This window comes from Acromyrmex echinatior, chromosome 3 (assembly GCF_024713525.1).
Source record: "Acromyrmex echinatior isolate Ae372 chromosome 3, ASM2471352v2, whole genome shotgun sequence".
Lineage (NCBI taxonomy): Eukaryota > Metazoa > Arthropoda > Insecta > Hymenoptera > Formicidae > Acromyrmex > Acromyrmex echinatior.
This window is the reverse complement of record NC_141854.1, coordinates 8,548,166-8,574,357: the sequence shown is the minus strand read 5'-3', so window position 1 is coordinate 8,574,357 and position 26,192 is coordinate 8,548,166. Positions and strand designations below refer to the sequence as shown.

At 29.9% G+C, this 26,192-nt stretch overlaps 2 protein-coding genes across 4 annotated transcripts in view; both read right to left on the bottom strand.

Annotated features, from left to right (window-relative positions):
• The window catches only part of Nca (neurocalcin homolog), a 207,558-nt gene that overhangs the window by 72,827 nt on the left and 108,539 nt on the right, over nucleotides 1–26,192 (bottom strand). The window lies entirely within an intron of this gene.
• LOC105146385 (neuronal calcium sensor 2) overlaps nucleotides 1–26,192 on the bottom strand; it is a 138,598-nt gene that overhangs the window by 55,823 nt on the left and 56,583 nt on the right. Inside the window, exon 2 of one of the 2 annotated variants that reach the window (XM_011056592.2) lies at nucleotides 25,185–25,633. The exons of the other annotated variant lie outside the window; for it this stretch is intronic. The gene's annotated coding sequence lies outside the window, so the exon portion shown is untranslated. The remainder of the gene's footprint in view (nucleotides 1–25,184; nucleotides 25,634–26,192) is intronic. 2 annotated transcript variants of the gene reach the window in all.

The window sequence follows — 26,192 nt, the reverse complement described above, 5'->3', positions numbered from 1 at the left end:
TAATATGTTAACCAATGTAATAGAATTTTAAGTGTTATTATCTACAAAAATGTTTTCCAGAATTATTATAATTAGTAATATAAAAATGTTTATTTTTAACAAATTGCAATATAGCTAGTAATGTTGCCTTTTATAGACGTACAGTTGCTCATAATTTATATTCTTCAGTTGCATTTCTTATATGTAACATTTTATAATATAGCATTATATAAAATAAATGTACTAGTTAGTAGACATGACCTAATTACTGGACGAAATGACATAATTTTTAAATATTAAGCTTTTAATGATATGTACGACTCTAAATTGATTCATTGTTTATACAAATTTAATAACAAATTTATTTAGAGTAGTATATATCATTAAAATATAACATTTAAAAAGTTTCGTTCAATAATTGAGTCATGTTCATTAAATACTATATTTACCTTAGATATTAAATTATTAAGATATTAAAAATGTAACAAACCAGTTATATTGGCTTCATTTATTCTTTAGTAAAAAATGACAATGTTATCTTTTTTTTATCAGAAAGATGTTTGAGATACAAACATAATAAAAAGTTCACTTCTGATTTTTATCTCTTACACATTACGTTTTAATATTCCACTTATCTCCGACCATAAACTTTCTAACGGAAGTTTCCGACAGCTCACGTTTCCGCTTTTAACGTGATTCTTCAGTATCTCTATAGGAAGATGGATCGTATCCAAGACGAATCGACAATACCCGATTGTCACGATCTGCATGACAATTGAGTAGAATTATATTTCTGTTCCCTCGTGTGAAGTTATCTCAAAAGATTGCCCTGGGCGGACCTCTTATAAAAAGTATAAAAGATGTCAGAAGACGATAATAAAAGTCATTTTATTTATTAAATAAAGAAAGAATAATATTAAGTAAGAATAGATTTTTTTAAATTGCCTTATTTCTTTTCTTTCTCAGAATGACACAATAATTTTATTTTTTTTCTCAAATATAGATGACATTTTTGTGGAACATAAATTATGACTTGGAAAGATAATTCATTTATTAAAGGAATATTAGAAAAAATTTGAATATATGATGAAAACAATAGATTGCGATCCTTTGGATCGTAACATTCATAACGAATGACGATAGCTTTGATTCTTATGGTACAATATACATGGTAATTGGTAGACGGGATTTGCGTAAGGCATCTCTTGTGAATTCGCGTAACATGACTGGCTCATTAATATTTCAAATGATAATTTGAGAGAACAATGTATCCAGGACGTATATATCTCCATAACGGTGGAATAACTGCACCCGCGATTGCATTCGTGTAATAACGCGACATTATTCAGTTCCGAGTATTTCGTTGGATTTAAATTGACGCGATTTGAATTACTCGACTTCTATAAAGTATTACTTCTACAAGCGTAATTGCGATACAACAATACTTGGTCATTAATGTAATGTGATCATCTAGATCCGTATTTGTAATTAGATAAAAAGATTCGCGCTAATGTGTTGTCACGTTATTATTAATCACAATATATACTGCAGAAGATTAATTGATTCCAAACCGTAATCGTGCTGCAAAAACAAAAGCTTTGTGCTTTCTCGTAAACTTTATTAAAACGGTTTGCTATTAAAAGAAAATCAATAGAAAAAGTATAATAAATATCAAAAATAATTTTAAAAATATAATTAAATGAAAAAATAAAAATAAGTACTTCTCTCCCTGCTCATTAAAAATTAGTACTTCTCTCCCTCCTCCTCTTTTGTTTTTTCTTTCCTTTTTTTTTATATTATTTTCTTTAAAAAAAAATCAATTTGTGCAATTCTTTTCAAAATATAGCATAAAATTTGTAACAAACATATTTTCATATTTTCACGCTCTCCTAGTTTTGAAAAGCTAGCGATCACGTCCTGTCAATAACACAAATTTCATCTTGACACTGCAACACATACGTTGAGCTGCACGTTATTGCCAAATAACTCCCGATTTTTTCACGATTTATTTATATGTGTCGGCATGGAAACGATCCAGAAACGACCACAATTTATGCTGACAATTTCTCGTAGATTTTCAAAAACATGAGATTAAACAATACATATACCATTCGTTTAATTACGCAGTGCACTGTTTGTGGTCAGCAATTTGTTGGCTAAAAAACATGTTCTAAACCGCAATGTGATTATCGAGAATCCAGTAAATTATCACCGATAATTATTTTAATCATTTCATGATTTAGAATGTGCAACGTTTAACTAATTAAATCAGCAATAATTAATTTCATTTCGTCTAAATATGTTATTTGCTTATTGTTATAATCGATATTAATTGGCAAAATATGGAAATTAAATGAAAATATATAATTTAATGCACAATTCGTTAAATAGAGCACCACTCCTTGTGTAATAATAAAACCATATTCTACAAGTCCTAATAAATCAAAGTATTCCTGATATTTGCGGATAATGCACATACAAATATCATTTCATATCTATATAATTTAATTGTTTTTCAATTGAGTCCAACGCTGACGTCAATTTTAAGCGATCGATAAGTATCTCTGACGTTTATAGAAATTTTCGCTGTTTAACCAATATAGCAATAGAACCGACTTACAACGCCGAAGAGTCTATTGACAGATCGTCTGTTCAAAAGTTAGCTGCGAATTGTTACGCTTCGTGCCTTCGTGGACGTCATCGCAAGCCAAAGTTTATCTAGTTCCGTTTGACGATAATATTGCTTATAATATCCTTCGCAAAATTGAAATAATACAAAATTTCAATACATTTTTCGGCATATTGAAATTAACTTTCAAAGATAATATCAGCTAATATATATTTCTTAAAATATTATTCAAAAATAAAAATATATTTAAAAAATATAATTTACAATACGTACGTAACTTTAGATTTTTCTAAGTAAAAAAAACAACACATTCATTTCTTGAAATGAACGAGAGTAATATTATTTCTACGCTATATATATAAAACAGACTGTTTCGAAATTATTAAACTTTTCACTATCGAGGATACGCATCTCGAAACGTACGAGGCTTTTCAGATGATCGGTGACACGATATTCATTGTGAAGAGATACTCGTGAATGCAACCCAGGCTGCTTTACAAATGTGTTAGAAATATCTCCGGTGCGAGGTATTTCCCCTGTCGAGGCAGCAATAGCCGCGGCGGCGAGATCGATAGCATGCCGTAGAATCAGGACACGTGTACAAAACGTTTTAACTGTCACGCGGAGTGTACGCGCCAAGCCGTAAACACATAAAAATATACGTATAAACTGCTTCGTATATATGCACTGAATCGTATGCGTGAAAAGCGGCGTTCCATGTCATCGACGCGGCTGTCGCGTGTCCATAGATATGATTTTCTACTATTCTATATTCGTGACACGATAGATAACAGAATCGCAGCGGATAACGATACAAAGTTGTAGTCTATACACATCACTATACAGTATTCAACAATTTGTGCAAATTTACAATCCTTAGGAAAGTATGATTAGCGTTATCGAAACGATAATCAGATTATTGTTGAAAGCACACGGAACGTTCTTCGGAAAACATAAACATGAATTTATCGATATAACTGCAACAGAATTTTATTCACCCGATAATAATCGACATTTCTGTTTATAAAAGTTTGCTTGCCAAGCAAAATAAATATACGCACGTGGTATATTAATTGGAACGTTAATATATCTTGTATAATAATAGTATTTATAATCTTCTATTTCTAAATATTTTTTCTCTTTGCCATCGTTATATCGAATATTACGTTACCAATTATTATACTATAGATATGTCTATATAATTAGAAAATTCAATTAATAAACAAAAGACTCAATTAATTTAAAAATTAAAAAGATAAAGAGCTACAATCCAAGCAAGACATTTTAATGCTAAAATGTCAAATAATAAAACATACATTTCAACCTTAATCGGATTATTCTCAATGTTGAAACGCAACTCAATTTCAAAAAGATAAAAACGATAAATAATATGATTTTTAAACGCAGATGTGATAGTAACAAAAATTAATTAACGACTTTGGACAGATAAAGCTTTTACAACTCAATTTGTCCTTAATTTTTTATATATGAAGTTAATAGAGACAGTCGCCAATAAATCACAATTGGACAATTTGTGTAAAAAATTTAATACATTTCATGTGTTCTAAATGATCCACCCCTGTATTAATTTAACATAAGATAAATATGTTAGGAAGTAACATAAATATTAACACAAAATGTAAAATATTAACACAAAAAATGTTACACTAACAATTGTAGAAGCATATTTCTTCATTTATAACATATTAAATTAACACATTTTATTCATTTATCTGAAAATTTAAGTTTTAAAATATATTTTTTATTATTTGTATTCTTAAATTATGTTATTTTAACACCAAGAAATGCTAAATATCAATTTAACACAAAATGTTCAAACAATCACATCATGTTGAAGTAACACTCGGATATATTAAAAATTTAACACAAATACAAAATGTTTTTTTATTATAATGTAAATTATAATACTGCCTACTACTATATACCTGTCTCTTTTTATATCTCATTATGTTTTTCATAACTAAAATATCGAGTATGAGTATGGCGCATACAGTAAAATCTAATAGAGAATACGGTTAATGTTATCAACGAAATACAGAGCATGCACAAACACGATCTATTATATAACGTTACGGAACTTTAATGTAAAAAAGTAATATATGACACCTCGTTAATTATTGCGCAAACAGTTTTCATAATTAATAACATCCGGCTTGTGTGAAATAAAAAGAAATAGCTTAATTAAAAAGAAGCCAAGAGTTATGTCCCTAATAAAGTATTTGTTAACAATGACATATTTTAGATGTTATCTGAAATTCAACATTCTAGGTCATGTAATGTATATGCGATTTATTCGTATTGCGTGGTTATATTTAAAATTAAAGAGTACGACTACTTAATAACGACTTCAATTTGCATCACTGTATCCTACTTATGACGTAACAAGACATTCAAAGATGTAACAAAGAGATTTAAATTAGAGCTACTGCTTGCATCTAAAATATCTTTTCCGTCAAGTAATATTATTTTCGTAATATTGTAATTCACATTCATGAATTTGCTTTTGTAAGACTTACAATATAGCAGCGCTGAATTATGTAAAGTAGAGCAAGGATCAAAAACGCCCAACAACTCTTTACATAATATACTGCATATGAAGAAGAATATGACGTTCAACGATCTTTCTATTATGTAACTTAAATATAAAATGGACGAAATGCACTTCGCTTCTGTTCGCATCGAAGTAAAGTTGCATCTCCGAGGAGTCTTAAAAGTAAGTCAGCTTGTTAAAAACGTTATCTACTTATGAAGGAGATACAAATCGCCACTTTGGGATTCACTTTATGTTTTCGCAAAATAAAATAGATGGCAGAAAGCAAAGGTAAAAAGCAATTGTTAATGTATACTTCTTATGAAGAAAAATACACATTGTAGAAGGAATTTTCATAGTTCTCTTATTTTTATAAGAGTATCGGAACAGAATCGGTAACATTATAGTGACGTAAATGATCAATGAAACTTTTGCGAACAGATGCAGGTTTACGAGAGACAATTTTTCGTCTCGAAAAATGGATCATACATGGATACGGTAAAAAGATGTTAAACAAACATTGCATAAACAGAAAGTCAAACTTTTCTAAATTACGAGACTGTAGCTGGCAGATGATTTACCAATGTAAAAACTGACACGACAATTCGCAAACTGCATATTTAAAACTGTATTTTCTAAAAGTGAATCAGTATATTATTACTGACTTCAGTGCTATACTTATAACTGATGTAATCGAAGTGAATATTTATTGTTTTTCAGTAAGAATATACTAATTCATTTTTAGAAATTATGATTTTCTGTAGATTCAATCTGTAGAAACCATAATTTCTAAAAATGAATCAGTGTGTATTATTAATAAAAAATAGTAAATATACGCTGATATTACAGTTATAAGTATAGCACTGAAGTCAGTGATAATACACTGATTCACTTTTACAGAGTAAGGACATTCGAAACACATCACCATGGTTAATCTGCGTAACTAATTTCTCACTTAAGATTATAAGCGAAACAACGCTTCCGTCGACGCAAATAAGCTCTCGTCGTGGCATTCTTGAGGCCGATTTAACTCGCGTACGTGCAAAATCGTGAATGCGCAATTCACGTGGATAAAATAGAAAATTTCAAAACAGAAATTTGCGTGTGTACTCTTAATAAAGATTTGTGGTCTCTATTTTGTTACTCGATCGGTTTGATATTGCACTTTCAATTTGCCAGACCGGACGCAACCAATAATAAACAAATATATGGCAGAAACGAATTAACAACAACTCGTACCTGTCCTAACGTATCGCACAATAAGTCATAGTAATACAAAATAAACAAAAAAGATCCCTAATCAAAATTTAAAACAGCAATGGATCTAATTAATTCTATTACCCTTTGATTCATAATTTCTGACGTTCAATGCACGAAATGTTTATATAAACGTGAACTTCTTTGGTGTAAACTATACTTCTTTTTTCGACATATAATCGATTATCACGCCATTATTATCGTATTATTTTCACTCCGCGATTTAAACTTGTAAAGAATCCAACCTTTAAAGGTTCCGATGATTTTTATCCCTGAGAGAATTACAGTGAATGTTCAAGAGAATATGATTTGATACGACTTTCTTATGGTCGAGAAAGTTTTCAGCTCTCAATTGCTTGTACTTACGATAACTGAAAACTTTCACATTCTATTCCACGACGTCTGCTTCATTTTGACATGTCTAATAAAAATAAAAGTTTCAATTTAGACATAATGTTTAGAAAATATTAAAAATGTAAGCCTAAAAATATAATTAAAAATATAAGTTACACAGTATAGAGATTACATTACAAATAATTCCGGAGGTGATAAAAAATAATGCAAAAAATCATCACTATACGCGTAAAAAATAAACAACTGTTTAATACGTTAAATATATGAATACGATAGGTATCTTTTTTATCTTACTGAAATAAAATTGCAGAATAGATTAAAATAAATTCTCTCGTTCGCAGAGAAATAATTACAGCGTCCAATTATAAAATATTGTACTATAAAACATTTATTATTGTAAAAAAAATTATTTCTTAATTTTTCAACAGATGTAATTTTATACAATGTTCTTATAAGAAAAATTTTTAAAGAAAATAAAAAATATAAGATAAGATGCATATTTTATAAATAATTGTTATATGTATATAACGTATTATGAGTGTAATATATCCGTATTTTTATTACAAACTAATTTTTTCCATTTTTCAAATTATTAAATTCTTCCTCGAAATATTTGCAAAAATAAAAAGAGCGATAGAGAGAACGAGAGCGAGAGCGAAAGCGAGCGAGAGATTGAGAGAGAGAGAGAGAGAGAGAGAGAGAGAGAGAGAGAGAGAGAGATTAGAGAGGAATAGATCAGAATATCTTATAAAAAAGTATTAAACCTTGCGCGAGAATTAATCAATAAGAGGATTTGAGATCTGTTTTGATGTTTGAAAATCGGGCACTAAGTACCTCCATCTCATCCGAACCATGAAATCCTTTCAGTAGTTCATCCAATCGTTTCAACTTCGGCCGTCTGATGAACGTGTCAACACGACCACGATACCAAGTTTGTCAGTATTTGCATACATTCCTCTTACGCCTTTCAATTCCTCGCGTAACTCATCCCTCATTCCAAGGTCGGATTCGACGTTTGCATACGATAAAACGGTATTCCAGTAAAATAGCCCGATACTTGCAACCGCCATACGATTTGCTCGCGTACATTCGTACGCAGGGAAAATGCATAAAACATTTCGTGCACAGTCAGTACCGGTGGATTACAAAATACAGAGGAAAAATATCGATACTGGTAGAATAAAGAGAGGCGTGTCCTAAAATAATCTTTATCTAAAATATACAAAATATTATCTCCTGAATTAATTTTTCTTTAAAAAAAAATACTAAGGTTTTCGAAATGTTCTTTCCAAAGCATTTCAATTTTTATTTATCATAAATATATATATATAGGTTTGAAATAGATATTGTGTGTGTATATATATATATAGGTAAATATATGCGGACACTAAACGAAAAGATTGACTATTGCAGTAATTTAGATAGTAAAATATGATATAGTATTTTTAATTGGCTGCAGCAACCAATTCTTAGTTGCAATAGCAATTTTTGGTTGTGTTAACCTATCTGCAATGTCACTATTTGCAATATACAATTTTGATAGACTCACGCAACCAAAAATTGGCTGCTGCAGCCAATTAAAAATGATATGTCATATTGAATCAATCTTTTCTTTCAGTGTACCCTAACAAAATCTATATATGCAATATACAAGAAATATACGATATATTTTTGTGTCTGTGAATTAATTTTTCTTTCATATAAAATATAGTAAGCTACTTTAAAAAACTAGACCAATGAAGTTGCAATAATAATATCACAAATTAAATTAATAATCGATTTAATAATAATAAATAATAATAAATAATGTTAATAAGCATCATACATGCTTATCAGAAGATTTTCATTATATAAATTAGAATTCTGATTACTCCAACTAAAATTATAATAAATTCAATTAAAAAATCCTGATTTGTCCATTTTTAATTTGAATTCCAATTAATGCATCCATTTTTTTTTAATGTGAGATCTGGCATTTAAGAAATTTTATTCGAATATCAGTGAAAGTCTCATAATGCTGCACTTTTTATTTTATTTTATGATTTTTTATTTACAAAAAATAGAACGCTATAACTGCATTCATCTCTCGATGGTACTGTATACTGCTCGCGGATGATCATCGTTCAATCATTATAACCAAAAATTTAATTTGTTTCTATTAATATATTATCAATAATCATACATATCACACTAATTCAAGCATGCTCTTTTTCCCAAATAGTCATAATAATCAAATACATAGATATTATTACTACATACGTAATAATTAAACTCTAACCAGTATCACACTTAAATATTCTATGTATTATGCAATATTTGGAATATATAAAAGCTGCATATAAATATTTGATTAATAATCAGAAAATTTCGGTTTATTTCTAAATTGTCTAAACTAAATATATTGGGTTGGCAAGAAAGTAATTGCGTTTTTTTAAAAAGCATCTATCTGTAAAAACCGCAATTACTTTCTTACCAATCAATATAAATATTGTATATCTTGATAGAGTAAAGTTTCAGCTTTAAGAATCTCTTTTTTAAATTGCGATACGACAATTTTTAACGGAGTTATGAGCAATTAAAGGCAAAATAATCCTTTTATTTAATCCACGATAACTTAGTAACCAAAAATCGTAGGAATATTTTAAAAAACCGATTTTGTAGGGAAAGTATCAAGCTTTCACGAGGTAGTCGAAAATTTTCTCAAATTTGTTTTGGGCACGTTACAAACTCACAAAGTGAGAAGAAAATTTTCCGTCTTTTTCAACTCGTAGTTTTTGATGTGTAAAAATTATCAAACTCATATAAAATGCGATAAGCTTTCAAAAGTAGAAATTTCAAGCTTTAAAACCCTTTTTGTAAATTTAAATTTCATTCTTTATTAACGAAGATATTATATATACACAACTTTGAGCTAAAAAAAAACACAATTACTTCCTTACCAATCCAATATTTTATTAACCCTCCGCGAACTAAATGGAAAATCAACATGAATTATAAGTGCGTTCGCCGAGCACTATTAACGTTGTTTCTGTCTTTGTTTTATGTTTAATAAATGATAAAGATGGAATGATGCAAATAGACCTAGTAATGTGACTCCGAACACACCTTATATGTACATATATCTTATATCTCATGTTATACTTCACCATAAATATTATAATATAAATATACTATAGTATGATTAGTAACAACGCACTCGCCAGTTGCACGAAACCGGCAATATGCGCGCAATACTTTTTAAGAAATTATAGAAATTCATCTTGCTGTCACACCCCATCAGGTTCGTAGAAAGTTAATTCATGATTGTTTTCCATGTTAAATATTAAGGTTTGCAGAACATCCCAAACATTTATATCCAAGTTTTTAAATAAAGATTCGTATTAAATAGTTACTTAGAATCGTGTCAGTTCTCGATCAGAAGCAGTTTCCCTAAATAACAATGATAAGGACGTCAATTGTTCATAGTATTCTATGCTGAATACTCTACTGTCTGCATCGAGTTGTATATATCGCATCGATTGACTATTCGTGCGCGAATATAATGTTGATCATGTGCTTCGCCTGTTTATAGAGACACGCGATACACGAATCAAATAATGAAATGGACGGAACCTGCATGGCATAATTAACTGATTTCGGCGAGAGATTTGATTATTCGTGCGCGACTCGGGGGACGAATTTGCACGGATAATGAAGTACGTCATTGGCCGGTCAGTGCGAGAACGAAGAATTATCGACTCGAATCAAGAGCATCTTTCCCCTGTGAATTTGCTACATCCAGAATTGAAATGAATCCACACATGACAAACTGGATTCTAACTGGTTTTCTAGCTGTTGAAAAGTCGCCGAGAAAGCGTTGAAGCATTTTTGCCTCAAAAATTCGCGGTGCGGCGTCGGAAATCAAATCCGATTTTCAATAAAGCCATACGCTAATATTCGCAGATATTATATTATCGATTTTACTATATAATTGAATAAAAGATTAAAAAGTAAAAGAATGGTTAGTATTATATTCCACATGTAATGAATCTAGACATAATTATTATTTAAAAAGCTGTTTTTCCGTTATTTTATAATACAAGATGAATAAATAATATGAAATAATATCATGTATCTATTTAATGTCTAATATAATGTTTTTCTGGAAGAATATTTTGAAGAATTTATATAACACCTATAAAATATACAGGCAACATTTATTTCATTTTTCGCGAGTTGTTTCCAACTTATTTTTACGTTCCCTGAAAACCGTTCAATTGCTTCATCGTCGTTAAGGTTTCCTCCGCGTATTTTACGGAGTTGGCATTGAGGTTCCATCAAGTTTGCGAGCCGTTTTTCAGAATGAGAAGAATGACGGGAATGGCTCTCAAGGAGACAAGGAGAATCAGTCGAAACTGGGTCTCGGAGGAAATTCGCCGAAGTTTTATCCATTGCACGCCGCATAGTCTTGTACAGATATATCCCAAAATCCATATCAATCATGAAAATAGTTTACGCGCATAGATATTTTAATATCATAGCAAATCGCGTGCGTTGAATAATACATAATATGCATTTGTGTACGTTTTCAAATATGGCATATTTATTTGTATACAGCATTTACAGATATTACAAAGGCATGGAGAATATGAAGAAACAAGATATAAATATTCAACCAGAAATTTATTCAAACTGAAAAGTCTATGATCTACGATAAAGATTTATATAGGAATTTTATAAAAACATCTTAAAGATATGCAATGCTTAAATAGAATAAATACATTACTAATATTTTAGAAAATGTATGTGCCTACATCTCAAAGCCTCATATCATTCCCTTTTTTGATAAATTTTCAGATAAATATTCTAAATAAACAACTCACTCGCATATCTCTTCAATACATTTCAATAAAAATATGTAGTGAAAACTCGGATATGAATTATTTTAGAATTTACATAATGTCATTATTATATTAAATTAGTGTTTCAGAGAAAAAGAGAAAGAGGGGGGAGAGAGAGAGAGAGAGAGAGAGAAATCCTTATTCTAATTTGTTGAGAAAAAAAAGGAACGTGTTGGGTTTATGTCCTCTAAACATTTTAAGCCAAAAAATTGACTTGTAAGGCCTCTTTAAAAAAGTTTATTGCATCATTAGAAATTTATGACATATACACATATTTCCACTTATATTCCATAGTTCTTAAAGACAAAGGGAATCGCTCAAGTTTTTCCATCATATATTTCTTTTAACACATTTCCTTTAACGTGAACGTACACCTGTGACCTTCTCTTAACGATTGAATGTATGGATTAATCTCTTCTCATCTCTTTTTTTCTTCTCTTTCATTCTTGAAAGTACCCATAGAATGCTGATCTTTCATGAATTTTACGACTCTTTAGAATTTTATCTATCGATTTCGGTCGTGAATAAATAGAAGCTATACGAGCGTTTGGAGTCGTAACGCGTCGCAAGAGTCCGTCGACTCTTTCCAATTACGTTTCGTATTGTAGTTGCTTGTAACGAGTATTCCTTTTTCTATACAAGTATTCTCTCACTGATAGTTCCCCATCGTATCTGCTCGATCGATGGTTGGATGATCGAAGAAAAGAATCAAAATGCATTGCAGATATTTGCACAGTATTCTACAAATCTATTCTCTTAAAAATATGTAATATCCACAATGCAAGAGATTTCAAAATGCATAAAGCGAACAACCTTTGTCAACGTGTTTTTTCTCTTTCTGTTTATTTCGAGAAATAGTAATCTTTAAAAAAGACTGCGCAACTTTCGTTTAGTAAGCATCTGTCATGAAATTCAAGAATTTTACATATAATTTTAAGGCGGATGTAACCTTGATTAATTAATTAAAATCGATTACAATTATTGTTACTATTCTTCAATTTATCAATGCAAGTCTTATTTATTAATGCAGTCTTAAAATTCACCGCATCAAGAATAATAAAGAACTATTATATTAGAAAAGCTGCATATCAAGTAACTCGATTTACGACTGTATTTTAAAATAAAAAAAATTTTTAAATAAAAAGAATTTCTAAATTGATTTGAAGAGAGAGAGAGAGAGAGAGAGAGAGAGAGAGAGAGAGAGAGAGAGGATTCACAAAAATAAATTTAATTGTAAGTTCGCTCAGTTTTGTAGAAACTAAAAAATATATTTAAAAAAATTTAATCCTAATTAAAAGAAAGTAAATAGAAGCCAATAGAAAATAAAAATAAGTATCACATTATAACTTCTAATCAAAATTAAATATACTATTTACTTTCAGAAGTAAAAATGTATTGTAAAAAAAGTACATATTAATTGCAATATAATTTTTCTTTTTCTATATATAGGAGTATTAATTGTTTCATTTATTATTTAATTATTCTACTTGTACTATATATGTTTTATAAAATTTTAGAATTTATATAATATACTCACATTTGTATCTGATATTTTAATTATTTATTATATTATTTTAAATATTTTTAATGTTTAAACGTTTTTAATACTTATGAATTTCATATAATTTCGTGTAAAAGAGAATATTAATTGTTATTGAATCGATCTCTTAGACCAATAAAAAATCGGCAACCAATAAATAATCGATATACTTAAACTGGAAAATGTATAAATTTACACACATGTAATGAAATATTAGACACGTGAAGAACTATCTTAATATGGTAATTTTTACTTGTGTGTGTTAAATCTTTTTTAAAAGGTTGACTTCGTCACCCGTCAAAGCATAAAAAAGAGAATTTCATTTAGACACCCGGAACAGAGGAGTAAATTACTTTGGGGGAGAAAAATAAAAAAAAACACGTGTATTCAAATGTATACTTGGATAGAAATTGAATTTCTCTCTACAAAAGGGTAGACCGTTTTATGACGTTCAAGAAATAATAACCCTTCACTACCAAATGTCAAGAAAGGCAAAAGTCAAAAGCTAACGTTTATTGTTAGGCGATAAAATCTTATTTTATTGAATAATGCCGGATGGATGTCGCTCGCATTTATAATCTCGTTTATTTTTGCCGTATCATAGTTTGAGTGACTCCACCACGGTTAATTTTAGCGCGGCCGCATTATTTCGTCACATTATACAAAGATTTTCCAGATACGCGCGCGCTTTCCAGGAAGGAAAATATACAAGCTGGATAGCCATTATCGGTTGAAACATAAATATGAATATTGGATCTAAGCCATGTTTTATATATATATATTGTGTGTGTGTGTGTGTGTGTGTGTGTGCGCGCGCGCGCGCGCGCGTGTGCGTGTGCGCGACAGAAATGTAATCTTTTTCGAATGAATGGATTTCCCTTCAATGATTTGAAATAAAAAAATGTAACAAATGCCTTTACTAAAAGAACTTCTTTTACCTTAGTGTGATTTCTTTTTTCTCTTATTTTTTTAAATATCAGTATCTTGAAAATCAATTAAATGAATCTTAAAAATTGATTTATGCATAATAAATTTATTTTGAGCTTAAAAAAAGAAACAATTGATAACAATATATTTATAAAAAAAAATACGAAATTTTGCAACATATGTGATCGCTTTACAGAAAATAACAAGTATGAAAAACATATTTGATCATTTAGTGAAAAGTAACAGAAGTTCAAAATTCAAATTTGTTTTATACAGTAATTTTTTATATGTTCATATTTTAGTTTTATTGTCCATAAAAAATAATTTGAATCACCGAAATTGTTAATAATGCTGCAATTATCAAATATAGTTATTTAACCATTCATATTTTATAAATAATATTACGTGGCAATGAAATCATTTTATGTTAAAATATAATTTACAAGATTCACGAGAAAATACAAAATGTAGCAAGTTCTTCAACTCTTTGTGCTCTTCAAAATTATAATTTCAATTATCATTAAATATTTCTTGGTACAATTAAACATAATTGATCATAATCCCTATTAACTATATTAGCTCAGCCTGAGGTATTTGTAACTTCCTAAACTAAACATGTTCGTCTTATAAAGACCAACATTCCGTGACTGCACTTTAACTAAAGTGTAAACCTAATTGCGTGATATCAATCAAGTCGGATGAATGCCGTAAATGAAGTCATCGCATGTCCATTAATTTCAGCGGCATGGTAGAACAGACACATGGCGGCAAATATATTTAGTATTCAATTCGCCTTGCTAACGTCGATATGTGCCACAACATCGAAAATACCGAAGATGGTGATCTAGAATGCGAGAAATGGAAACCGTGTCGTGAAGGAATGACATTTACACGTATTTGCGCGCCGTACAATCTCACGTGTACAATCCCGAGGAAAATAGTAAAGATAAAATCAATCGGATATTATATAACAAGACTGATAATCGCGAATGTGTGTACAGCAGCGACTTGTTCGAAGCATCACGAAATGAAAATGACGAAGGACGCTTGAAGTTCATTCTCGCGATTGTCGTTGCGATGTGATTACGAGTCATCCAGAAGTCTAATCCAGCTGTACTACCACTGTTCTTCATCAACGAAGACAGTTCGTCGAGCTTATCCTTCTCAAACTCATGCGGCGAATTATTTTAGTTCAATCGGAAGTGCTAGACTGTCGTATTAAATTTTGCCATCGCTCAAATGCAACCCTCTCCTCCATTCGATTTATCCGACCTTTCAAATGTAACTACTTCGTATAAGGATTACAAAGCTCCGTTCGTGACGACCGGAGGAAGCAATCGACGAGCATTACACGTCGGAGCTCGCCGAAGGGAATTTTCCGTATTTTATTGTTTACGACCAAGTCACGCCTATCGTTATGTCGCCTTTAACCATCAGGTCTTATAATATATTTTTCTCTTTACACCTCGCCGTCAGGTGGATTCTTGAGAGGTCGCGTAGAGGGATTTACCATCTCCGGGGAGACCTCCAGCAGGTATTTTATTTGCGATGTCCGATCTTTTACGGCCATTAATCATTCTCTTCCATGAATCTTTCACGAGAGTTTTATTCGGTTTGTATTTTAACCATGTATATACTATACTATAAACAATAGTTTTGTATGTGATAAACTATTATTCTAACAGATGTAATTTTCCTTTAATTTTCCTCTTCTTTTTTCTTGATTCTTGAATATAATAGATATCGGATTTTATTCTTGCTCTATTAAACTTTTTTTTTACTGCAAGTATTAGTAAATAATTAACGAACATTTATATCGATTGTTGTCCATTTATATACTGTTAATAATATTAATATTGTGACATCTTTAATAATAATAAAACTCGTCCATGTTTGTAAAATTTTTTTTATTTGGTAATGTTTATCAGATTTTGCAAGATAAAGTAAAATATTGAAATTCTGTCGAGATTGAAACTTAGATTGTAGACAACCAATTGATTTGAGAACTACTGATCTCTGCATTACGCTTATACATGAGATACATGACGTGCGTGAAAACGCACGTCACTTCGAGTACCTATACAGATTTGTGAGGGGAATAATCTTGCTCGAATAACGGACGTCGCATGAAATGAGCGTTATTATGATTAATCGATCGTCATTATCCGATACATCGTCATTATCACAATACAAAGGCTGCGTGTTGTGATGGGTTGATATCACGATTGCACTGAATGTGATTAAGCAAATTCTCAATACGGACGACAGATTGCGCGTGTAAAAAGTAAATCGAAAGAAAAGATCCACGTACAATGAGAAGGCTAGAATCAATAGCTCAAGGCCGCACTAAATCTTGCTGTCGTGCTAGATGTTTCAGTATCGATCCTTTGAAATGGCTCGCCTTAGAAAACGAGGATGAAAATTGTTTGACGTTTCTACCGATGACACGAAAATATGATTGCGAATTAATAATTGATAAGAAATAGTAATCAACATATTTTTTAAAAACTCTCTATAGCTTATTTAATATCTTTCTCATTCTTTATTATATATTTATTATTATGTTACGATTGTCCTAAATAAATGTTGCAGATTATAAATGACATCATGTAAATTTTTTTGATGTTTATTTCAATTATTGTTTGTGATATAATATTATATCAGAATATTAAAGTTAGATATTGAAAATATGTGCAAAAAATTTCTTGCATTCTGTAAACTTTCTAGAACTGAAATACTACGTTATAATATTTCAATCTAGAATTATAAGATATAATTAAATAAAAAATACTGTCTACTATCCTGCCTATTATCATGTATAAAAAAAACAAAACGTTATTTAAAATTATATATCGTATCTGCATGATTCGCGTTGTACGGTTTACTAGGCTTATTCTTGCACTCGATAGGATGAATTATTCAAAATCGTTGACTTATGATACACCCAATTATGTCCAATGATGGCGATCCAGTTAGACTAGCAACTAGAATGTCAAGGTAACTGCCATAGTTCGATAAGAGCCAAGATCCATCTAGATACGATAGAAGTTGAATTGGCGAGCCAAGGTTGCGCCAGATTCTATCTTCATTCTGTTATTAGTCCAGCGATGCGGTCATCGAATACCGTGGTTCGCAATTTTTGTATCACGCAATTACATCGGTAATGAAATAGTGAAGCACGAAACCGGAAGTTTTCAATAAAACGTTCAATTTATAAAATGTCTAATTTAGAAAATGCTATTTTTATAGACGAGACAAAAAGATTTGCAGATATACTTACAATTTCATTTGCAGATATCAATAATTGATTAACAAAGTGTTATAATTTGTAAATAGAAAAGACATGAAAAAGAAAAGCACGAAATGGCAATAAATGCAAAAAAGTCATATTTATAATTTGCAAATAATTTAATAATTTCTAAAAACAGATGTATGATTCACACAAAAATGATGTGTAATCCTTAGTACACACGATTATTTCCGATCTTTTACTACATACGATAGATCCCTAGTTTGTTCCCTAGTTAATTTGCATCACTTTAACAAATATACAAAATTATTAAGTGATTCTTTCATACTTTAACATTTTTAGAAAGTATTATATGATTGTACATTTTTAATTATATATAAATGTTATAACTGATTATTTGATGCGCCTAGTTTTTCGAAGAAAAGAAATGTGCAGGAGACGAATGACCAAATCGTATATACTAAAGATTAAGGAATTGCATTTATTCATGCTACCATAAATACAAAGTTGGTTGAAATTAAAAAAAAATGTATAATGGAAAAATAACGATGAATAACAATACCTAAAAATAGTGAAAGATATTTCTAATAGTTTGTAAATATTGAAGGATTGAGATTGATAACGAAGAACATTAAAGCATATAGGAAAATATACTACACAAATACACACATACGCGCGCGAATTCAATATAAATCGTATTCAACATCATCGAAAGTCTAATGCATTCATATTATAAAAAATCTGAATGGCTTAAATAATAATGTTTTATAAAAGTTTTTATGTCATTTATATATTATTATATCTATATATTATATTTATATATTATTTACGTTATTTATATAAAATGTTATTTACATAATATGTTAAAAAGAGAACAATAAAAGACTGCAAAAGATATTAAAAATCATAAAAATAATAAAAAACTAATATAATATACTCACATTGAATAATAGTGTATAAGAATTATGTATATTAATAATAAATGACGAACGTTTGGCCCTAATTTAGGTGTGACGCAAATTATTGAGCATTATATATGTAATACAATAAAAAAAGACAATTAAAGCGTTTAGTAGAACACGGAGATATGTGTCGCATGTATAAAATTCATATGAAAGTCCAAATATAGAATCATCAACTATCACAATAGTATTTGACAGAATACATATTTCAATAATCAGATATTAAAACTGAAATATTAAATCAAAAGATAAAACATCTCAGTTTAATTAGCAACTGCTTAAAATTTACATTAAAATAATAAAGTTTCTAGAGTTGTCCGATCAGAGCGCACGCATGTGTGATAAAGCATTTGTTACAGAATATTATATTTGCTAATGAGAGAACGTTAAAACAAGAGCACGTACATATAATATTAAAATAAATAAATAAATAAAAAATGAAGTAATCAAGATTTTGAGAAATTAAAAACTTTTTTATTTTTAAAGTTTTTATTTTTAAAGTTTTTTTTCAATAGTTATCTAATAATATCTTACCTTATGTATCAATTAATTTAAGAGTACTACGGTTTTCCCAACTTTTCCTTTCATTTCTAAAAGCACAAACATCGTAAAATATTTGATTTGTCACAAAAAATTTTTATTTAAATTTTCGATAACCTTTTTTTGATATCTGGACAAATGGATGGCTCATATTGTACAATATTTTTTTATTTTCCTTGTAAATCGTAAATGGTATTAAAAAAAGTTTAAGTCAAAGTTGTTTGTTTTTAAAAGACCTTTTAACGATCCTATTCGACCTATGTTTCTATTTAAAATTTCAGACTTGACCTAGTTTGCCCTAGTTTCCAAAAAACCAAAATTACCGTTAGATAATTTAGACAAAAGTTGATGAAAAATTTTTCCCTAACTTCCGACTACTACATTTTCGAGAAAAAAGGATAGTATGGGTCTGATATATCTTGTACATACATATAACATTGAATATTTTGTAAATACATAAAAATAAATTTTAAATAAAAACATACACATATGTGTATATACACTTGTATATACAATGTGTATATACACTTATTTATTTATCTTATTTTATATTATTTTATCTATAGAAATGACAAAATTGTATTAGCGGAATAATGAACAAGTAATAAAACTATGCAAAGAAAATCCTTTAATGTTCGTGTAGTTCTAAAGTCAGAGATCTTGTGCGACAAAGCCTTATGTAATAAAAATCGTTTAAGCAGGCACAAAAGGGGATTTCGTTCTGATCGGGTACTTTACCATAACGATCGTTGGGGCGATTTATAAAGCTATCGAAAGTCTTTTTAAGAAGTTACCGGTGAGTCAGAAAGAAATTATTCAAATTGCTGTCGATCCAGTGCAACGTACCGGATGAACGAGGATAGACGCTTCGTCCCCGTGGTACCTGACTTGTACGAAGATTTCGTCGTTTATACCATTTGCTTTTATATATTTCAAAGATGCATTACTACAAGCCATGAGCATCCAGATTCAATATTAACATTTATTATCAATTCGATGTCACAGAATACGAAAAGGCAAATTATTGGAGCAATAACAAAAAATCGACCAATTTGAAATAATTTTTAGATAGGTACATTTAGAAGTAAAAATTTACAAGTTATATACCAACCAATTTTTATTCAATTCATTTCATTTTATTTGTTATTAAATTTCACTTTATTTATTATTAAATTGCTTGTCAATTAACATTACCATCCTAGTTCTGAGTATGATTGCATTTCGAAACTGAAAATGATTTCGGCGCCTAAATTGTAGAACTGGACATATATAAATTCACGTCAAAATATTATTTAAGCACTAAGATCCAGTTCAAGCTTTCGTTATTCAGTATCCACATTATGGTTTAAGACTGTTCTTTTTATTTAATATTAAAAAAAAAGTTTATAATTATGGAGTATGTCTAAAACTATCGAGAATATCATAAAAAATTGTATTTTCAAAATATATATTAAGTTTAGTGCAAATATTAAAAAAATTTTTTTTAATCTATATAAATTTCTAAAATATTTTATTTGTATATGCATGTACGTTTGTGTTATTATATTTATTTAAAAAATTATAAATATTTATAAAAATTGCTTAAAAATTAGTCGCTTTTTAAACATTTATTTATGTTTATGCGGATGAAAAATACAATAAAAGTATATAAGTAAATGAATTTTGATAATTATCGTTTAAACTGAATAATGCTTGATAAAGTCTCACGAAAGAAAGTAAATATATGATTGATTAATTGATATTAATCAATCTACGTAATCATAAATACATGAAAGAATGTAAATAAAAAATAAATTATGCTTGGATTTATTATTATATGACCTTATACTAACTTTCAACGTACATGTCTGGACTAACGCAGCTTTTCTGTACTTAAAAAGTTTGAAAAATCAATACGTGCACATTTATCCCTTCAACTTCATATCAAACACGTATCATACTTGTTAGAATAATTCTAGATTATTCTAGATTATTAGAGTATTTCTAAATTCATGAAAGTTTAAATTAAATAACAATAAATAAAGAGTAAAAACTAAAAGTAGAGTAGAACATATCAAACACATTTTAAATTGTAACACAATTAAATAAAATAAATTACAAATGAAGAAAAATAAAAACAAATAAAACAGTTTAAATTCAAAAAAAGTCTAAATTAAAATAAGAAAATCGAGTGTAAATCAATAAGTAAAGAATGTACATATAATATGTGTTCCAATCGATTACGTTATATATTCTTTATGTTGATAAGTCTTTCCCACCAGAGAGTATTATATTTAAGGGTTTAGACCACTCCTGAGATTTGAAAAAATTGAATTTTTTTACTTAAGCCGTTAGCTTTTAGTCACAGAAATGCGATGGAAGTAATTTTGTAGCGAAATTGTATCTCTATGTTGTTGTTAGAGCTGTCGATTATTACAAATTCTCTTGAAAAACTTTAAACGTATTTTTCCCAAAACAGCATTTTTAAAATTAGTATACAACATAACTCAATTTTCTCCGATTTACTTGAAATTTTTACAGGATATTCTTTAATACATTCTGTAAAGAAGTACGTAGGCTTTTTTTAAAATACTGAAAACTTTTTTATTAATATTTTATACGTGATTTTTAAGGCAAAAATGTAATTAATATTTTTATATGTAAATTTTGAGGCAAAAATGCAATTTTTTTTGTAAAATAGTTACCATTTTGAGAAAATCGATATTTTAAAAAATCTACGTACTTTTCTAATTTTTGACATGTAGATAATAAAAATTCTTTGCATTTTGTGTTTTTTTCAAGAAGAGTCAAACCGTGTGCCTAAAATCCTGTACACCGATTTGAAGTAGAAAAAACGTATTCGGCAAATGGATCAATGTGCCGCCATTTTAGACATAAGGCTAATAAAAAAATATTTTTTTAGTTTGTTATATATGTACACTAAAGCCAAACAGTTTTTAATCAGTTTTATTTACCCAAAAAAAATTCCCAAACAGATATTAGATACTAGAGATACAGATATTAGAGGGCCTCAGGGATGATCTAGTCCTTTAATAACATAGTAATTTCTATCTTTAAAATAAACTCTTATCTTTAAAATAAATTATCAAATTTTTTTTTTATTTTTAACTAATATTTAAATGCATATATCTACAGCTAATGTCAAACTATACATAATTATAAAATAGATATAAGATGTTTTAATACTCTTATCGATATAGTGTTTATAAAAACCGTAAAAAAGTATTATATTATAAAGTATTATATTTGCGAATAAGAACATATCAAATTCTGTATCTTCTTTCAGAAATAATTAACGTTCTTCAATTTTAAATCTTTAAGGACCAGAGTTTTCTAACTCATGGAAGACCTTGTTTCCGAAAAGTTCGGGATCGCTAAATTCAATTCTAGTCTCAGAATTCTAAAATTCAAATTTCAAAAATATATTTTGACTATTGTGAAACTCGATTTTAGGAAGAATATCCGAGTTTGAATGTAGCCTGAAAAATCGAATTTCAAAAGAATAGTAATCATCATGTAAAAGAAATCTTGTTTATAATCAGAGTTTAAAAGTCAGTATGAAAATCAGTATTAACTATTTACATATTATTGAGCTTCAAAGCAAAACTAAAAACTTAATGTTATTATACTTTGCAATAAAAAATTCCCTAAAATCGAGTTTTACAGTAATTTTTTAAAAAATCTATCCGTTATATTAAATCCATCTTTCAAATTTTTTATTTTCGATCTCAGATTCAAATAAAGCATTACGAAGTTATCCCATAAGCCATGTTTCATAAAAATTGAGTGAGCAATTTATAAAATAAAAGAGGGCTTTAAAAAGAGATCCAGAGGGTTAAAGAAGCTGTATCATCTAAAATTAATTTGACTTCAGAGTTTTCATCTCAATAAGCGTGTTATATTTACTTCATTTTAATTATTTAAAATTATCTTAAAAATTATTATGCGTAACATCTGTCAAATTTTTAAATTCATTTCTCGTACTAATTTTATTTAATAAGATATCAAAGAAACAGAGATCGCGCTTTGATGTTATACTACTTCAATATCAAAACTTACGCGACATCGAATCTTTTCCGTGTTCAGAGAACGGGAGAATAATTGCCTTCAATGATATTATCTCGAGGACACCTCGCAAGTGTGCCGCGATGAACATGAAAACGACCGACGAGCCGAAGATGATGGACGAGAGGTTACCGCCATGAGATCGACTATGAATTATGCAGACACTTCAAACCTCATGGGCTGCGTCGCGGTTAGACGAGACGACGGGAGGCTGTACGATGGAAAATGTTGTTAATGCGCAACGAGATGAGTGTTAAATCGTTGAGACGTCAAGTCACAAAACATGTTATCGTACAAAAATGGCTTTAAGAGTTACCGGTTACGTCACTCAAACTGCAAACTGATAAAAAAAACTGTACATGGCTCGCCGATTATTATCTGCTGTTAAATTTTTCTTGCAAATCGCTATATTTGTGGTATTAAAAGATTTGATATCAAAAGTTCAGAAAAGAAAAGTCTCATACTGTAATAATTATAAATTCGCAATAAACGTGTGATGTGATTAAAAAATCACAGCATTAAGAAAAACGTGTTGATGTTTAAAAAAAAATTGTCTAACTAACGTTATAATTCCATCGTGTATAGGTATAATTGTATTTGCTTCCTTTTTAGCTATAGGATGTTATTCAAGATTCGGTAATAAACTTTAACATGTTCAAATATCTTTTAACATGTTCAAATATTTCTCTCTCTCTCTTCGGCATTTCGGTTTACATTTTATTTTATTTAAGCAGTGTTAATTTACACTATTCGCGTTAAGAAAATACTTATTTACACAAACGTAAGCGGAATAATTTAGCAAGTAAAATAGTAATAAAATAATTTTCTTATTACTATTTATATCTGATAAAACATGCTCTTATAAGTTTCTATCATTTCACACAAATAATTAACTTTGTCAACATTTTCTTGATTTCATTTTCGACAGTAACATTCATTTCAATTATGAAAATTCTCATACAAAAAAAAATTTCCGCTTGGTAAAATAGGGTTATTACTTCATTATATCCACCATCACATTGATCATCAAAAAAATAACAGCAGATTAATAGCGGGAAGTTTTAATCTGTTGTTTCAATTTACTGAAACAGCTGTTGCAAAGCTCTTAATTCTAATTGAACATATATACAGGGTATTTCATCATGGCATACACGACGCGAGCAACGACTTGACTTTTTCGTGACGCGAATACTCAAGGTAATTCAACGTATTCTCTAATTTGCTCCTCTAGAACATTAAATACAGTTCAAGCACGCGAATCCGTGTTTTTCGTTTACAATGCCCCAGAAAAGTCACGCCATGACTGCGGATTTTTTCACTAATTAACGTTTCTTAAATCTTCAGTGTATTATTAATGGTCTCTTAGTTCAAAGTTATTTTAACACTTTAATTTTGTTAATAACAGTAATTTAATGAAGTTGTTAAGAAATTATCCTGCAGTGTGATATTCACGATCTTTTTTACGAAGAATCTAAACGATCATTCAACGTACTCTCTATATGTTTACTCATTCATTTTCTGAACTCTCTAACATAGATTTTTATAATAACAACGGTATTTCATATAATGGATCAAATTGTAATATTTTTTGTTTTATATTGAAACAAATTATAGAAAAAAGTCAACATATTGTACATCTATCGTTTTGTGCGAGTGTATTAACTTCCTTTGTCGCGTATTGTTCTATTTTTATAAACATTATTGTGAAAAAGAAAATTTACTTTCGACGAGTTCAACTTTCGATGTATATAGATTTGGAAAAGTCTATTTTATGCCAATTGTGGGATTGCTGTTATCGCGAATGAACATATAAGTTCCTGTAGCGACGAAACTTTAATTCGTAACGTACATGGAGAGAATTTTTTCTTAGAGTTTACCCTGAAAATATGGTAATCGTGGGACAACATTGTATTTCAAAGAATTTTCTCTCATTCATTAATAAAACAACAATAAAATAAGTTTAATTAATTTTACTGAAGTGCATGGTAAAAATCTTTAAAATATTATATTGTATCATAACTGTCATATTTTTAGAGTAAAGTTCGAAGAGAAAATTCTTTCCGTGTTCCACTTTCAATCTTTACTAAAAATGCAATAGCTGCCTAGTTGAATATCATCGAAATGGAGCAATACATGAAAGACAAAAGAAGAAAGACAAAGAAGATGTAAGAAGTTTTTCTATGTTTTCCTTATTCTAATCGAAATCGAAGGATCACGAGGCGTTAATAAACTGCATAGAGAAGAGCTTACCGGTTTAGTGTCTACGTGATTCAACGATATCTACGGATATTGCGACGTCTCAGCGCACGATGTATCCCTTGTACGTATCCTCGAAAAAGAACAGTGATGTTCGCTGATAGGAAGGGCTGATCGTTTTGAAATTCAAAGTCCTCTTCAAACTCGAGCTCTTTCGCGCGCCCAACGAAGACGTGGACGCGACGATTGAAGAGACGACCAAGAAGCGAGGCTACCCAGGAGACTCGGCTGGCAGGAACTAACCCGATTACTCACGAGAAGCCGTCGTTCGTCCAAAAAACTGCGACCGCGAGATCGTCGCCGTTGACACGAGCTCTTTCACGACACATCGAACGTACGTACCGCCTGCGAGCTCACAGGTCACTGCTGTGGCAAGCTCGATCCCCTTCCGGCTCGCGCACCCTCGCGCGCAATTCGCGAGCGCATATTATTCTCACCTCGTCCTGCGGACATCACGACGACGCGTACAATTTTATGCCGCTACCGAGCTTACCGAGACTCGAGCGCGTTGCTTTTTGCGTATTGCATATTCGCGCGCTATCGATCGAGGCGTCTCGGTGGTGGCCGATAAAGGGCCGCAGCTGCATAGAGAAAGAGAGAGAGAGAGATATATATATATATATGAGAGAGAGTACTCGGCCGCGTTTAACCCATTACCCCGTCCGGTTGCATTACCCGTTCGTGCTTAAAGTTTAAGCGTGGGCTTCGCAGCATCGGGATCGACGGGATACTTGTACACAACCACGTAAGGTTCGAATTTAATAGCAGCGTTTAAAATTTCAAGCCGGTCGGAGCAACAGGCCTGCTGAATCGATTAAGATCCGGATGTTGTTCTTTTCTTTTTTTTTTTGTTAGTGTTTTAATCTAAGAATGCGTTGGAACGATAAAATTGCTTATTTACGTAACATTGAGAGAGGAATGCGATTCGGTGTATTGTATGGTTTCTTTCCTCTTATTTACGTATCAATGTATCATCACGAGTATATGTATAAAAATAAGTTG